This window comes from Scomber scombrus, chromosome 11 (genome assembly GCF_963691925.1).
Source record: "Scomber scombrus chromosome 11, fScoSco1.1, whole genome shotgun sequence".
NCBI classification, from domain to species: domain Eukaryota; kingdom Metazoa; phylum Chordata; class Actinopteri; order Scombriformes; family Scombridae; genus Scomber; species Scomber scombrus.
Window position 1 is genome coordinate 5760239 of NC_084980.1, and position 18516 is coordinate 5778754.

The window sequence follows — 18516 nt, forward strand, 5'->3', positions numbered from 1 at the left end:
CAACAAGGGTCACCTGATAATCATACTACAACAGTTATTTCAGGAAAAAAAAAATTGCATATTTTTGTGGAATTTTATTGTGAAAAATCGTCAATAGCGTTAATATTATACACTGTATACTCCCCAAAATTATGCTACACAACAATGGTCACCTGATAATCGTACTACAACAGTTATTTCATAAAAATGTGTTTTTGCATATTTTTGGGGAATTTTATTGTGAAAAATCATCAATAGCGTTAATATTATACACTGTATACTCACCAAAATCATGCTACACAACAAAGGTCACCTGATAATCATACTTCAACAGTTATTTCAGAAAAATGTGTTTTTGTTTATTTTTGGGGAATTTTATTGTGAAAAATTGTCAATAGCGTTAATATTATACAGTGTAGGATGACCAAAATCATGATACACAACAAGAGTCACCTGATAATCATACTACAACAGTTATTTCAGGAGAAACAAAAATTGCATATTTTTGGAGAATTTTATTGTGAAAAATCGTCAATAGCATTAATATTATACACTGTATACTCACCCAAATCATGCTACACAGCAAGGGTCACCTGATAATCATACTACAACAGTTATTTCAGAAAAATGTGTTTTTGTTTATTTTTGGGTAATTTTATTGTGAAAAATCGTCAATAGCGTTAATATTATACATGTAGGATGACCAAAATTATGCTACACAACAATGGTCACCTGATAATCGTACTACAACAGTCATTTCAGAAAAAAATCTTTTTGCATATTTTTGGGGAATTTTATTGTGAAAAATTGTCAATAGCGTTAATATTATACAGTGTAGGATGACCAAAATCATGATACACAACAAGAGTCACCTGATAATCATACTACAACAGTTATTTCAGGAAAACAAAAATTGCATATTTTTGGAGAATTTTATTGTTAAAAATCGTCAATAGCATTAATATTATACACTGTATACTCACCCAAATCATGCTACACAGCAAGGGTCACCTGATAATCATACTACAACAGTTATTTCAGAAAAATGTGTTTTTGTTTATTTTTGGGGAATTTTATTGTGAAAAATTGTCAATATCGTTAATATTATACAGTGTAGGATGACCAAAATCATGCTACACAACAATGGTCACCTGATAATCGTACTACAACAGTTATTTCATAAAAATGTGTTTTTGCATATTTTTGGGGAATTTTATTGTGAAAAATCGTCAATAGCGTTAATATTATACAGTGTAGGATGACCAAAATCATGCTACACAACAATGGTCACCTGATAATCGTACTACAACAGTTATTTCAGAAAATTTGTTTTTGCATATTTTTGGGGAATTTTATTGTGAAAAATCGTCAATAGCGTTAATATTATACAGTGTAGGATGACCAAAATCATGCTACACAACAATGGTCACCTGATAATCGTACTACAACAGTCATTTCAGAAAAAAAATCTTTTTGCATGTTTTTGGGGAATTTTATTGTGAAAAATCGTCAATAGCGTTAATATTATACACTGTATACTCACCAAAATCATGCTACACAACAAAGGTCAACTGATAATCGTTCTACAACAGTTATTTCAGAAAAATGTGTTTTTGTTTATTTTTGGGTAATTTTATTGTGAAAAATCGTCAATAGCGTTAATATTGTACACTGTATACTCACCAAAATCATGCTACACAACAATGGTCACCTGATAATCGTACTACAACAGTTATTTCCGAAAAATGTGTTTTTGCATATTTTTGGAGAATTTTATTGTTAAAAATCGTCAATAGCATTAATATTATACACTGTATACTCACCCAAATCATGCTACACAGCAAGGGTCACCTGATAATCATACTACAACAGTTATTTCAGAAAAATGTGTTTTTGTTTATTTTTGGGGAATTTTATTGTGAAAAATTGTCAATATCGTTAATATTATACAGTGTAGGATGACCAAAATCATGCTACACAACAATGGTCACCTGATAATCGTACTACAACAGTTATTTCATAAAAATGTGTTTTTGCATATTTTTGGGGAATTTTATTGTGAAAAATCGTCAATAGCGTTAATATTATACAGTGTAGGATGACCAAAATCATGCTACACAACAATGGTCACCTGATAATCGTACTACAACAGTTATTTCAGAAAATTTGTTTTTGCATATTTTTGGGGAATTTTATTGTGAAAAATCGTCAATAGCGTTAATATTATACAGTGTAGGATGACCAAAATCATGCTACACAACAATGGTCACCTGATAATCGTACTACAACAGTCATTTCAGAAAAAAAATCTTTTTGCATGTTTTTGGGGAATTTTATTGTGAAAAATCGTCAATAGCGTTAATATTATACACTGTATACTCACCAAAATCATGCTACACAACAAAGGTCAACTGATAATCGTTCTACAACAGTTATTTCAGAAAAATGTGTTTTTGTTTATTTTTGGGTAATTTTATTGTGAAAAATCGTCAATAGCGTTAATATTGTACACTGTATACTCACCAAAATCATGCTACACAACAAAGGTCACCTGATAATCATACTTCAACAGTTATTTCAGAAAAATGTGTTTTTGTTTATTTTTGGGGAATTTTATTGTGAAAAATCGTCAATAGCGTTAATATTATACAGTGTAGGATGACCAAAATCATGATACACAACAAGGGTCACCTGATAATCATACTACAACAGTTATTTCAGGAGAAATAAAAATTGCATATTTTTGGGGAATTTTATTGTGAAAAATCGTCAATAGCATTAATATTATACACTGTATACTCACCCAAATCATGCTACACAGCAAGGGTCACCTGATAATCATACTACAACAGTTATTTCAGAAAAATGTGTTTTTGTTTATTTTTGGGTAATTTTATTGTGAAAAATCGTCAATAGCGTTAATATTATACATGTAGGATGACCAAAATCATGCTACACAACAATGGTCACCTGATAATCGTACTACAACAGTTATTTCAGAAAAATGTGTTTTTGCATATTTTTGGGGAATTTTATTATGAAAAATCGTCAATAGCGTTAATATTATAAAGTGTAGGATGACCAAAATCATGCTACACAACAATGGTCACCTGATAATCGTACTACAACAGTCATTTCAGAAAAAAATCTTTTTGCATATTTTTGGGGAATTTTATTGTGAAAAATCGTCAATAGCGTTAATATTATACAGTGTAGGATGACCAAAATCATGCTACACAACAATGGTCACCTGATAATCGTACTACAACAGTCATTTCAGAAAAATGTGTTTTTGTTTATTTTTGGGGAATTTTATTGTGAAAAATCGTCAATAGCGTTAATATTATACAGTGTAGGATGACCAAAATCATGATACACAACAAGGGTCACCTGATAATCGTACTACAACAGTTATTTCAGAAAAATGTGTTTTTGCATATTTTTGGACAATTTTATTGTGAAAAATCATCAATAGCATTAATATTATACACTGTATACTCACCAAAATCATGCTACACAACAAGGGTCACCTGATAATCATACTACAACAGTTATTTCAGGAAAAAAAAAATTGCATATTTTTGTGGAATTTTATTGTGAAAAATCGTCAATAGCGTTAATATTATACACTGTATACTCCCCAAAATTATGCTACACAACAATGGTCACCTGATAATCGTACTACAACAGTTATTTCAGAAAAATGTGTTTTTGCATATTTTTGGGGAATTTTATTGTGAAAAATCATCAATAGCGTTAATATTATACACTGTATACTCACCAAAATCATGCTACACAACAAAGGTCACCTGATAATCATACTTCAACAGTTATTTCAGAAAAATGTGTTTTTGTTTATTTTTGGGGAATTTTATTGTGAAAAATTGTCAATAGCGTTAATATTATACAGTGTATGATGACCAAAATCATGATACACAACAAGAGTCACCTGATAATCATACTACAACAGTTATTTCAGGAGAAACAAAAATTGCATATTTTTGGAGAATTTTATTGTGAAAAATCGTCAATAGCATTAATATTATACACTGTATACTCACCCAAATCATGCTACACAGCAAGGGTCACCTGATAATCATACTACAACAGTTATTTCAGAAAAATGTGTTTTTGTTTATTTTTGGGTAATTTTATTGTGAAAAATCGTCAATAGCGTTAATATTATACATGTAGGATGACCAAAATTATGCTACACAACAATGGTCACCTGATAATCGTACTACAACAGTCATTTCAGAAAAAAATCTTTTTGCATATTTTTGGGGAATTTTATTGTGAAAAATTGTCAATAGCGTTAATATTATACAGTGTAGGATGACCAAAATCATGATACACAACAAGAGTCACCTGATAATCATACTACAACAGTTATTTCAGGAAAACAAAAATTGCATATTTTTGGAGAATTTTATTGTTAAAAATCGTCAATAGCATTAATATTATACACTGTATACTCACCCAAATCATGCTACACAGCAAGGGTCACCTGATAATCATACTACAACAGTTATTTCAGAAAAATGTGTTTTTGTTTATTTTTGGGGAATTTTATTGTGAAAAATTGTCAATATCGTTAATATTATACAGTGTAGGATGACCAAAATCATGCTACACAACAATGGTCACCTGATAATCGTACTACAACAGTTATTTCATAAAAATGTGTTTTTGCATATTTTTGGGGAATTTTATTGTGAAAAATCGTCAATAGCGTTAATATTATACAGTGTAGGATGACCAAAATCATGCTACACAACAATGGTCACCTGATAATCGTACTACAACAGTTATTTCAGAAAATTTGTTTTTGCATATTTTTGGGGAATTTTATTGTGAAAAATCGTCAATAGCGTTAATATTATACAGTGTAGGATGACCAAAATCATGCTACACAACAATGGTCACCTGATAATCGTACTACAACAGTTATTTCATAAAAATGTGTTTTTGCATATTTTTGGGGAATTTTATTGTGATAAATCATCAATAGCGTTAATATTATACACTGTATACTCACCAAAATCATGCTACACAACAAAGGTCACCTGATAATCATACTTCAACAGTTATTTCAGAAAAATGTGTTTTTGTTTATTTTTGGGGAATTTTATTGTGAAAAATCGTCAATAGCGTTAATATTATACAGTGTAGGATGACCAAAATCATGATACACAACAAGGGTCACCTGATAATCATACTACAACAGTTATTTCAGGAGAAATAAAAATTGCATATTTTTGGGGAATTTTATTGTGAAAAATCGTCAATAGCATTAATATTATACACTGTATACTCACCCAAATCATGCTACACAGCAAGGGTCACCTGATAATCATACTACAACAGTTATTTCAGAAAAATGTGTTTTTGTTTATTTTTGGGTAATTTTATTGTGAAAAATCGTCAATAGCGTTAATATTATACATGTAGGATGACCAAAATCATGCTACACAACAATGGTCACCTGATAATCGTACTACAACAGTTATTTCAGAAAAATGTGTTTTTGCATATTTTTGGGGAATTTTATTATGAAAAATCGTCAATAGCGTTAATATTATAAAGTGTAGGATGACCAAAATCATGCTACACAACAATGGTCACCTGATAATCGTACTACAACAGTCATTTCAGAAAAAAATCTTTTTGCATATTTTTGGGGAATTTTATTGTGAAAAATCGTCAATAGCGTTAATATTATACAGTGTAGGATGACCAAAATCATGCTACACAACAATGGTCACCTGATAATCGTACTACAACAGTTATTTCAGAAAAATGTGTTTTTGCATATTTTTGGGGAATTTTATTGTGAAAAATCGTCAATAGCGTTAATATTATACAGTGTAGGATGACCAAAATCATGCTACACAACAATGGTCACCTGATAATCGTACTACAACAGTTATTTCATAAAAATGTGTTTTTGCATATTTTTGGGGAATTTTATTGTGAAAAATCATCAATAGCGTTAATATTATACACTGTATACTCACCAAAATCATGCTACACAACAAAGGTCACCTGATAATCATACTACAACAGTTATTTCAGAAAAATGTGTTTTTGTTTATTTTTGGGTAATTTTATTGTGAAAAATCGTCAATAGCGTTAATATTATACATGTAGGATGACCAAAATTATGCTACACAACAATGGTCACCTGATAATCGTACTACAACAGTTATTTCATAAAAATGTGTTTTTGCATATTTTTGGGGAATTTTATTGTGAAAAATCGTCAATAGCGTTAATATTATACAGTGTAGGATGACCAAAATCATGCTACACAACAATGGTCACCTGATAATCGTACTACAACCGTTATTTCAGAAAATTTGTTTTTGCATATTTTTGGGGAATTTTATTGTGAAAAATCGTCAATAGCGTTAATATTATACAGTGTAGGATGACCAAAATCATGCTACACAACAATGGTCACCTGATAATCGTACTACAACAGTTATTTCATAAAAATGTGTTTTTGCATATTTTTGGGGAATTTTATTGTGATAAATCATCAATAGCGTTAATATTATACACTGTATACTCACCAAAATCATGCTACACAACAAAGGTCACCTGATAATCATACTTCAACAGTTATTTCAGAAAAATGTGTTTTTGTTTATTTTTGGGGAATTTTATTGTGAAAAATCGTCAATAGCGTTAATATTATACAGTGTAGGATGACCAAAATCATGATACACAACAAGGGTCACCTGATAATCATACTACAACAGTTATTTCAGGAGAAACAAAAATTGCATATTTTTGGGGAATTTTATTGTGAAAAATCGTCAATAGCATTAATATTATACACTGTATACTCACCCAAATCATGCTACACAGCAAGGGTCACCTGATAATCATACTACAACAGTTATTTCAGAAAAATGTGTTTTTGTTTATTTTTGGGTAATTTTATTGTGAAAAATCGTCAATAGCGTTAATATTATAAAGTGTAGGATGACCAAAATCATGCTACACAACAATGGTCACCTGATAATCGTACTACAACAGTCATTTCAGAAAAAAATCTTTTTGCATATTTTTGGGGAATTTTATTGTGAAAAATCGTCAATAGCGTTAATATTATACACTGTATACTCACCCAAATCATGCTTTTCAGCAAGGGTCACCTGATAATCATACTACAACAGTTATTTCAGAAAAATGTGTTTTTGTTTATTTTTGGGCAATTTTATTGTGAAAAATTGTCAATATCGTTAATATTATACAGTTTAGGATGACCAAAATCATGCTACACAACAATGGTCACCTGATAATCGTACTACAACAGTTATTTCATAAAAATGTGTTTTTGCATATTTTTGGGGAATTTTATTGTGAAAAATCGTCAATAGCGTTAATATTATACAGTGTAGGATGACCAAAATCATGCTACACAACAAAGGTCACCTGATAATCATACTTCAACAGTTATTTCAGAAAAATGTGTTTTTGTTTATTTTTGGGGAATTTTATTGTGAAAAATCGTCAATAGCGTTAATATTATACAGTGTAGGATGACCAAAATCATGATACACAACAAGGGTCACCTGATAATCATACTACAACAGTTATTTCAGGAGAAATAAAAATTGCATATTTTTGGGGAATTTTATTGTGAAAAATCGTCAATAGCATTAATATTATACACTGTATACTCACCCAAATCATGCTACACAGCAAGGGTCACCTGATAATCGTACTACAACAGTTATTTCAGAAAAATGTGTTTTTGTTTATTTTTGGGTAATTTTATTGTGAAAAATCGTCAATAGCGTTAATATTATACATGTAGGATGACCAAAATTATGCTATACAACAATGGTCACCTGATAATCGTACTACAACAGTTATTTCAGAAAAATGTGTTTTTGCATATTTTTGGGGAATTTTATTATGAAAAATCGTCAATAGCGTTAATATTATAAAGTGTAGGATGACCAAAATCATGCTACACAACAATGGTCACCTGATAATCGTACTACAACAGTTATTTCATAAAAATGTGTTTTTGCATATTTTTGGGGAATTTTATTGTGAAAAATCATCAATAGCGTTAATATTATACACTGTATACTCACCAAAATCATGCTACACAACAAAGGTCACCTGATAATCATACTACAACAGTTATTTCAGAAAAATGTGTTTTTGTTTATTTTTGGGTAATTTTATTGTGAAAAATCGTCAATAGCGTTAATATTATACATGTAGGATGACCAAAATTATGCTACACAACAATGGTCACCTGATAATCGTACTACAACAGTTATTTCATAAAAATGTGTTTTTGCATATTTTTGGGGAATTTTATTGTGAAAAATCGTCAATAGCGTTAATATTATACAGTGTAGGATGACCAAAATCATGCTACACAACAATGGTCACCTGATAATCGTACTACAACCGTTATTTCAGAAAATTTGTTTTTGCATATTTTTGGGGAATTTTATTGTGAAAAATCGTCAATAGCGTTAATATTATACAGTGTAGGATGACCAAAATCATGCTACACAACAATGGTCACCTGATAATCGTACTACAACAGTTATTTCATAAAAATGTGTTTTTGCATATTTTTGGGGAATTTTATTGTGATAAATCATCAATAGCGTTAATATTATACACTGTATACTCACCAAAATCATGCTACACAACAAAGGTCACCTGATAATCATACTTCAACAGTTATTTCAGAAAAATGTGTTTTTGTTTATTTTTGGGGAATTTTATTGTGAAAAATCGTCAATAGCGTTAATATTATACAGTGTAGGATGACCAAAATCATGATACACAACAAGGGTCACCTGATAATCATACTACAACAGTTATTTCAGGAGAAATAAAAATTGCATATTTTTGGGGAATTTTATTGTGAAAAATCGTCAATAGCATTAATATTATACACTGTATACTCACCCAAATCATGCTACACAGCAAGGGTCACCTGATAATCATACTACAACAGTTATTATAGAAAAATGTGTTTTTGTTTATTTTTGGGTAATTTTATTGTGAAAAATCGTCAATAGCGTTAATATTATACATGTAGGATGACCAAAATTATGCTATACAACAATGGTCACCTGATAATCGTACTACAACAGTTATTTCAGAAAAATGTGTTTTTGCATATTTTTGGGGAATTTTATTATGAAAAATCGTCAATAGCGTTAATATTATACAGTGTAGGATGACCAAAATCATGCTACACAACAATGGTCACCTGATAATCGTACTACAACAGTTATTTCAGAAAAATGTGTTTTTGCATATTTTTGGGGAATTTTATTGTGAAAAATCGTCAATAGCGTTAATATTATACAGTGTAGGATGACCAAAATCATGCTACACAACAATGGTCACCTGATAATCGTACTACAACAGTTATTTCATAAAAATGTGTTTTTGCATATTTTTGGGGAATTTTATTGTGAAAAATCATCAATAGCGTTAATATTATACACTGTATACTCACCAAAATCATGCTACACAACAAAGGTCACCTGATAATCATACTTCAACAGTTATTTCAGAAAAATGTGTTTTTGTTTATTTTTGGGGAATTTTATTGTGAAAAATCGTCAATAGCGTTAATATTATACAGTGTAGGATGACCAAAATCATGATACACAACAAGGGTCACCTGATAATCATACTACAACAGTTATTTCAGGAGAAATAAAAATTGCATATTTTTGGGGAATTTTATTGTGAAAAATCGTCAATAGCATTAATATTATACACTGTATACTCACCCAAATCATGCTACACAGCAAGGGTCACCTGATAATCATACTACAACAGTTATTTCAGAAAAATGTGTTTTTGTTTATTTTTGGGTAATTTTATTGTGAAAAATCGTCAATAGCGTTAATATTATACATGTAGGATGACCAAAATTATGCTACACAACAATGGTCACCTGATAATCGTACTACAACAGTTATTTCAGAAAAATGTGTTTTTGCATATTTTTGGGGAATTTTATTGTGAAAAATCGTCAATAGCGTTAATATTATACAGTGTAGGATGACCAAAATCATGCTACACAACAATGGTCACCTGATAATTGTACTACAACAGTTATTTCAGAAAAATGTGTTTTTGCATATTTTTGGGGAATTTTATTGTGAAAAATCGTCAATAGCGTTAATATTATACAGTGTAGGATGACCAAAATCATGCTTTTCAGCAAGGGTCACCTGATAATCGTACTACAACAGTTATTTCATAAAAATGTGTTTTTGCATATTTTTGGGGAATTTTATTGTGAAAAATCATCAATAGCGTTAATATTATACACTGTATACTCACCAAAATCATGCTACACAACAAAGGTCACCTGATAATCATACTACAACAGTTATTTCAGAAAAATGTGTTTTTGTTTATTTTTGGGTAATTTTATTGTGAAAAATCGTCAATAGCGTTAATATTATACATGTAGGATGACCAAAATTATGCTACACAACAATGGTCACCTGATAATCGTACTACAACAGTTATTTCATAAAAATGTGTTTTTGCATATTTTTGGGGAATTTTATTGTGAAAAATCGTCAATAGCGTTAATATTATACAGTGTAGGATGACCAAAATCATGCTACACAACAATGGTCACCTGATAATCGTACTACAACCGTTATTTCAGAAAATTTGTTTTTGCATATTTTTGGGGAATTTTATTGTGAAAAATCGTCAATAGCGTTAATATTATACAGTGTAGGATGACCAAAATCATGCTACACAACAATGGTCACCTGATAATCGTACTACAACAGTTATTTCATAAAAATGTGTTTTTGCATATTTTTGGGGAATTTTATTGTGATAAATCATCAATAGCGTTAATATTATACACTGTATACTCACCAAAATCATGCTACACAACAAAGGTCACCTGATAATCATACTTCAACAGTTATTTCAGAAAAATGTGTTTTTGTTTATTTTTGGGGAATTTTATTGTGAAAAATCGTCAATAGCGTTAATATTATACAGTGTAGGATGACCAAAATCATGATACACAACAAGGGTCACCTGATAATCATACTACAACAGTTATTTCAGGAGAAATAAAAATTGCATATTTTTGGGGAATTTTATTGTGAAAAATCGTCAATAGCATTAATATTATACACTGTATACTCACCCAAATCATGCTACACAGCAAGGGTCACCTGATAATCATACTACAACAGTTATTTCAGAAAAATGTGTTTTTGTTTATTTTTGGGTAATTTTATTGTGAAAAATCGTCAATAGCGTTAATATTATACATGTAGGATGACCAAAATTATGCTATACAACAATGGTCACCTGATAATCGTACTACAACAGTTATTTCAGAAAAATGTGTTTTTGCATATTTTTGGGGAATTTTATTATGAAAAATCGTCAATAGCGTTAATATTATAAAGTGTAGGATGACCAAAATCATGCTACACAACAATGGTCACCTGATAATCGTACTACAACAGTCATTTCAGAAAAAAATCTTTTTGCATATTTTTGGGGAATTTTATTGTGAAAAATCGTCAATAGCGTTAATATTATACAGTGTAGGATGACCAAAATCATGCTACACAACAATGGTCACCTGATAATCGTACTACAACAGTTATTTCAGAAAAATGTGTTTTTGCATATTTTTGGGGAATTTTATTGTGAAAAATCGTCAATAGCGTTAATATTATACAGTGTAGGATGACCAAAATCATGCTACACAACAATGGTCACCTGATAATCGTACTACAACAGTTATTTCATAAAAATGTGTTTTTGCATATTTTTGGGGAATTTTATTGTGAAAAATCATCAATAGCGTTAATATTATACACTGTATACTCACCAAAATCATGCTACACAACAAAGGTCACCTGATAATCATACTTCAACAGTTATTTCAGAAAAATGTGTTTTTGTTTATTTTTGGGGAATTTTATTGTGAAAAATCGTCAATAGCGTTAATATTATACAGTGTAGGATGACCAAAATCATGATACACAACAAGGGTCACCTGATAATCATACTACAACAGTTATTTCAGGAGAAATAAAAATTGCATATTTTTGGGGAATTTTATTGTGAAAAATCGTCAATAGCATTAATATTATACACTGTATACTCACCCAAATCATGCTACACAGCAAGGGTCACCTGATAATCATACTACAACAGTTATTTCAGAAAAATGTGTTTTTGTTTATTTTTGGGTAATTTTATTGTGAAAAATCGTCAATAGCGTTAATATTATACATGTAGGATGACCAAAATTATGCTACACAACAATGGTCACCTGATAATCGTACTACAACAGTTATTTCAGAAAAATGTGTTTTTGCATATTTTTGGGGAATTTTATTGTGAAAAATCGTCAATAGCGTTAATATTATACAGTGTAGGATGACCAAAATCATGCTACACAACAATGGTCACCTGATAATTGTACTACAACAGTTATTTCAGAAAAATGTGTTTTTGCATATTTTTGGGGAATTTTATTGTGAAAAATCGTCAATAGCGTTAATATTATACAGTGTAGGATGACCAAAATCATGCTTTTCAGCAAGGGTCACCTGATAATCGTACTACAACAGTTATTTCATAAAAATGTGTTTTTGCATATTTTTGGGGAATTTTATTGTGAAAAATCATCAATAGCGTTAATATTATACACTGTATACTCACCAAAATCATGCTACACAACAAAGGTCACCTGATAATCATACTACAACAGTTATTTCAGAAAAATGTGTTTTTGTTTATTTTTGGGTAATTTTATTGTGAAAAATCGTCAATAGCGTTAATATTATACATGTAGGATGACCAAAATTATGCTACACAACAATGGTCACCTGATAATCGTACTACAACAGTTATTTCATAAAAATGTGTTTTTGCATATTTTTGGGGAATTTTATTGTGAAAAATCGTCAATAGCGTTAATATTATACAGTGTAGGATGACCAAAATCATGCTACACAACAATGGTCACCTGATAATCGTACTACAACCGTTATTTCAGAAAATTTGTTTTTGCATATTTTTGGGGAATTTTATTGTGAAAAATCGTCAATAGCGTTAATATTATACAGTGTAGGATGACCAAAATCATGCTACACAACAATGGTCACCTGATAATCGTACTACAACAGTTATTTCATAAAAATGTGTTTTTGCATATTTTTGGGGAATTTTATTGTGATAAATCATCAATAGCGTTAATATTATACACTGTATACTCACCAAAATCATGCTACACAACAAAGGTCACCTGATAATCATACTTCAACAGTTATTTCAGAAAAATGTGTTTTTGTTTATTTTTGGGGAATTTTATTGTGAAAAATCGTCAATAGCGTTAATATTATACAGTGTAGGATGACCAAAATCATGATACACAACAAGGGTCACCTGATAATCATACTACAACAGTTATTTCAGGAGAAATAAAAATTGCATATTTTTGGGGAATTTTATTGTGAAAAATCGTCAATAGCATTAATATTATACACTGTATACTCACCCAAATCATGCTACACAGCAAGGGTCACCTGATAATCATACTACAACAGTTATTTCAGAAAAATTTGTTTTTGTTTATTTTTGGGTAATTTTATTGTGAAAAATCGTCAATAGCGTTAATATTATACATGTAGGATGACCAAAATTATGCTATACAACAATGGTCACCTGATAATCGTACTACAACAGTTATTTCAGAAAAATGTGTTTTTGCATATTTTTGGGGAATTTTATTATGAAAAATCGTCAATAGCGTTAATATTATAAAGTGTAGGATGACCAAAATCATGCTACACAACAATGGTCACCTGATAATCGTACTACAACAGTCATTTCAGAAAAAAATCTTTTTGCATATTTTTGGGGAATTTTATTGTGAAAAATCGTCAATAGCGTTAATATTATACAGTGTAGGATGACCAAAATCATGCTACACAACAATGGTCACCTGATAATCGTACTACAACAGTTATTTCAGAAAAATGTGTTTTTGCATATTTTTGGGGAATTTTATTGTGAAAAATCGTCAATAGCGTTAATATTATACAGTGTAGGATGACCAAAATCATGCTACACAACAATGGTCACCTGATAATCGTACTACAACAGTTATTTCATAAAAATGTGTTTTTGCATATTTTTGGGGAATTTTATTGTGAAAAATCATCAATAGCGTTAATATTATACACTGTATACTCACCAAAATCATGCTACACAACAAAGGTCACCTGATAATCATACTTCAACAGTTATTTCAGAAAAATGTGTTTTTGTTTATTTTTGGGGAATTTTATTGTGAAAAATCGTCAATAGCGTTAATATTATACAGTGTAGGATGACCAAAATCATGATACACAACAAGGGTCACCTGATAATCATACTACAACAGTTATTTCAGGAGAAATAAAAATTGCATATTTTTGGGGAATTTTATTGTGAAAAATCGTCAATAGCATTAATATTATACACTGTATACTCACCCAAATCATGCTACACAGCAAGGGTCACCTGATAATCATACTACAACAGTTATTTCAGAAAAATGTGTTTTTGTTTATTTTTGGGTAATTTTATTGTGAAAAATCGTCAATAGCGTTAATATTATACATGTAGGATGACCAAAATTATGCTACACAACAATGGTCACCTGATAATCGTACTACAACAGTTATTTCAGAAAAATGTGTTTTTGCATATTTTTGGGGAATTTTATTGTGAAAAATCGTCAATAGCGTTAATATTATACAGTGTAGGATGACCAAAATCATGCTACACAACAATGGTCACCTGATAATCGTACTACAACAGTCATTTCAGAAAAAAATCTTTTTGCATATTTTTGGGGAATTTTATTGTGAAAAATCGTCAATAGCGTTAATATTATACACTGTATACTCACCCAAATCATGCTTTTCAGCAAGGGTCACCTGATAATCATACTACAACAGTTATTTCAGAAAAATGTGTTTTTGTTTATTTTTGGGGAATTTTATTGTGAAAAATTGTCAATATCGTTAATATTATACAGTGTAGGATGACCAAAATCATGCTACACAACAATGGTCACCTGATAATCGTACTACAACAGTTATTTCATAAAAATGTGTTTTTGCATATTTTTGGGGAATTTTATTGTGAAAAATCGTCAATAGCGTTAATATTATACAGTGTAGGATGACCAAAATCATGCTACACAACAATGGTCACCTGATAATCGTACTACAACAGTTATTTCAGAAAAATGTGTTTTTGCATATTTTTGGGGAATTTTATTGTGAAAAATCGTCAATAGCGTTAATATTATACACTGTATACTCACCAAAATCATGCTAAACAACAAGGGTCACCTGATAATCATACTACAACAGTTATTTCAGGAAAATGTGTTTTTGCATATTTTTGGGGAATTTTATTGTGAAAAATCGTCAATGGCGTTAATATTATACAGCGTAGGATGACCAAAATCATGCTACTCAACAATGGTCACCTGATAATCGTACTACAACAATCATTTTTTTAAAAAAAAGTTTTTTTGCATGTTTTTGGGGAATTTTATTGTGAAAAATCATCAATAGCGTTAATATTATACACTGTATACTCACCAAAATCATGCTACACAACAATGGTCACCTGATAATCGTACTACAACAGTTATTTCAGAAAAATGTGTTTTTGCATATTTTTGGGTAATTTTATTGTGAAAAATCGTCAATAGCGTTAATATTATACAGTGTAGGATGACCAAAATCATGATACACAACAAGGGACACCTGATAATCATACTACAACAGTCATTTCAGAAAAATTTGTTTTTGTTCATTTTTGGAGAATTTTATTGTGAAAAATCGTCAATAGCGTTAATATTATACAGTGTAGGATGACCAAAATCATGCTACACAACAATGGTCACCTGATAATCGTACTACAACAATCATTTAAAAAAAAAAAAGTTTTTTTGCATGTTTTTGGGGAATTTTATTGTGAAAAATCGTCAATAGCGTTAATATTATAACCTGTATACTCACCAAAATCATGCTACACAACAATGGTCACCTGATAATCGTACTACAACTGTTCTGTCCTCAATGCGTTCCATGCATATATTGACAGGCAGCTAAACGCTCCACTCCAAACAAGACTCTGGGTATTGCTTTTTGCCAGGTTTATTGATGAAGTAAAGTTTAAAACTAAAAGGAAAATAAACAAATAATAGAATCATGAGAATTACATTTCTTCAGATGCATAAATGATAAAATAAACAATTCAACATCTATGGCGTGGCACGCCATATAAAGCAAACCCTAGCATGGCTAATAGAAATAGTAACCTAAAGGGAAATACACATGAAACAAGTCACTAATAAACATGCAATGTAATGCTTTACCACTTAAGACGTTAGCAGATGACAATAAATTCACATATAAACACATACCGACGATGCAACTCGAACGAGATGTTTGCTGAAGTGGCTGGTATCACTAGAAGCTGGCAGTGTGCTATTCTGTCGCTTTTCCTCTCACTTCCTGGATAAAATTTTTTATTGAACGTTGACAAAACACCAGCCGCTAAACCAAAATCAGCCAGTAGATGGCGGTAGCGCACTTTTTAATATCCTCTTTTAAATAAACACAATGAAATAACATAAATCAAATCCTTTTTAACTGATATTCTAAATCTTATGAACTAAACAGAACAGTCCCCGCCTGGCGTAATTGACGCCACTCTCTTATAACACACAAAACAATATTCCTATCAGTCTTTATGGCTCTGGGGGAACAAGAACCGCTATCTGTGAGATGGGCCTGGTAAAGAGCTTGGTTCCATGTGGCCCAGCCACCCTTATCTCCACAGTGCGTACTTTACCATCGGTGCTGGGAAACACCTTGGTCACGAGTCCAAGCGGCCACTCATTTCTTGGAAACTGAATGTCTTTCAGAACAACAACAGTCCCTGGGTCCACATTTGGTTGACTAGACTGCCATTTGCGCCGGGTTTGGAGTGTGGAGAGAAACTGACGTCTCCACTTGTCCCAGAAAACATTGGACAGATGTTGGACTTGACGCCACTGGTGCCTATAGAGAGAGACAGAGACAACAAAGTCACCAGCTGGAGCTGAGAGAGGGTTGACTTTCTGCGTGAGGAGAACAGCAGGGGACAATATGAATGGGTCAGTGGGATCCGTTGACACTGGAATGAGGGGGCGTGCATTTATAATAGCTGACACCTCAGCCATGAAGGTGACGAGAACCTCGTGAGTGAGTTTTGTGGTTTTGAGCTCAAAGAACATGGTGTCAAGAATTCTCCTAGCCAAGCCCACCATCCTCTCCCACACACCACTAAAATGAGAGGCGTGTGGGGGATTGAAAGTCCATGAACATCCCTGTCCTGACAGGTAAGCTTTGACTGCTGTATTGTTTATATTTGAGGGTATCTGGAGTTCTTTACAAGCACCAATAAAATTAGTGCCACGATCTGAGTGGATGCTCTTCACTGGACCCCTGATAGCCAAGAACCGTCTGAGTGAGTTGATGAAACTTGACGTGTCAAGTGATTCGATCACTTCGATATGAACTGCCCTCATGCTCAAACACGTGAAGATGACAGCCCATCTTTTGTTTTGGATAATGCCTCCTCTTGTGCGTTGTGCAGAAACACTCCAGGGGCCAAACACATCCAAGCCCACATTTGTGAATGGGGGATCAGTTGAGAGACGTTGTGCTGGGAGACTGGCCATTTTTTGAACACTGAGAGGAGCTCTCAACCTTCTACATCTTACACAATGGTGGATAACACAGCTCACTTTCTTTTTGCCACCAACAATCCACCAACCGGCTGTCCGAACAGCTCCCTCTGTGAATAGCCGACCTTGATGGCGCGTCTTTTCATGGTGATGTTTCACAATGAGGCCTGCAATGTGATGTTGGCCGGGAACAATTAGTGGGTTCTTTTCTGCTTGACTTAGATCTGCCTTACCGATGCGTCCGCCCACCCTAAGCAGACCATGGTTGTCTAAGAAGGGGTCCAGATTTTGGATTGGACTGCCCTTAAGAATTTCCTGTTGTTCGTTAATGCACTTGATCTCTCCAGCGTACACCTCTTCTTGTACTGATCGGATGACAATGTTTTTAGCTTGCTCAAAGTCTTCCACTGTGACTCCCATTTCACAATAGTGCCAGCCCTTACAAGAACTGTCTCTATTGGTGGTTTGCTTGAAGGCGTGAACAACGTGCAACAGACGAGCAATGGCACGAAGCAGGAAGCTCCAGTGGGAAAACTTAGTGAATCTTTCTGAACCAAGCAGTTTCACACTTGCTGTGGTTTTCAGGACGGAGACCTGTGGTCTGATGTCAGTGTCTGAACTGGGTTCAACAAGGTCATAAGTGTCGTGGATGAAGCTTTGATTGTCTTTGAGCAGGAATTTGGGGCCAGTGAACCAGTTAGTGAGCATGAGCTGATGTGCAGGAACAGATCGTG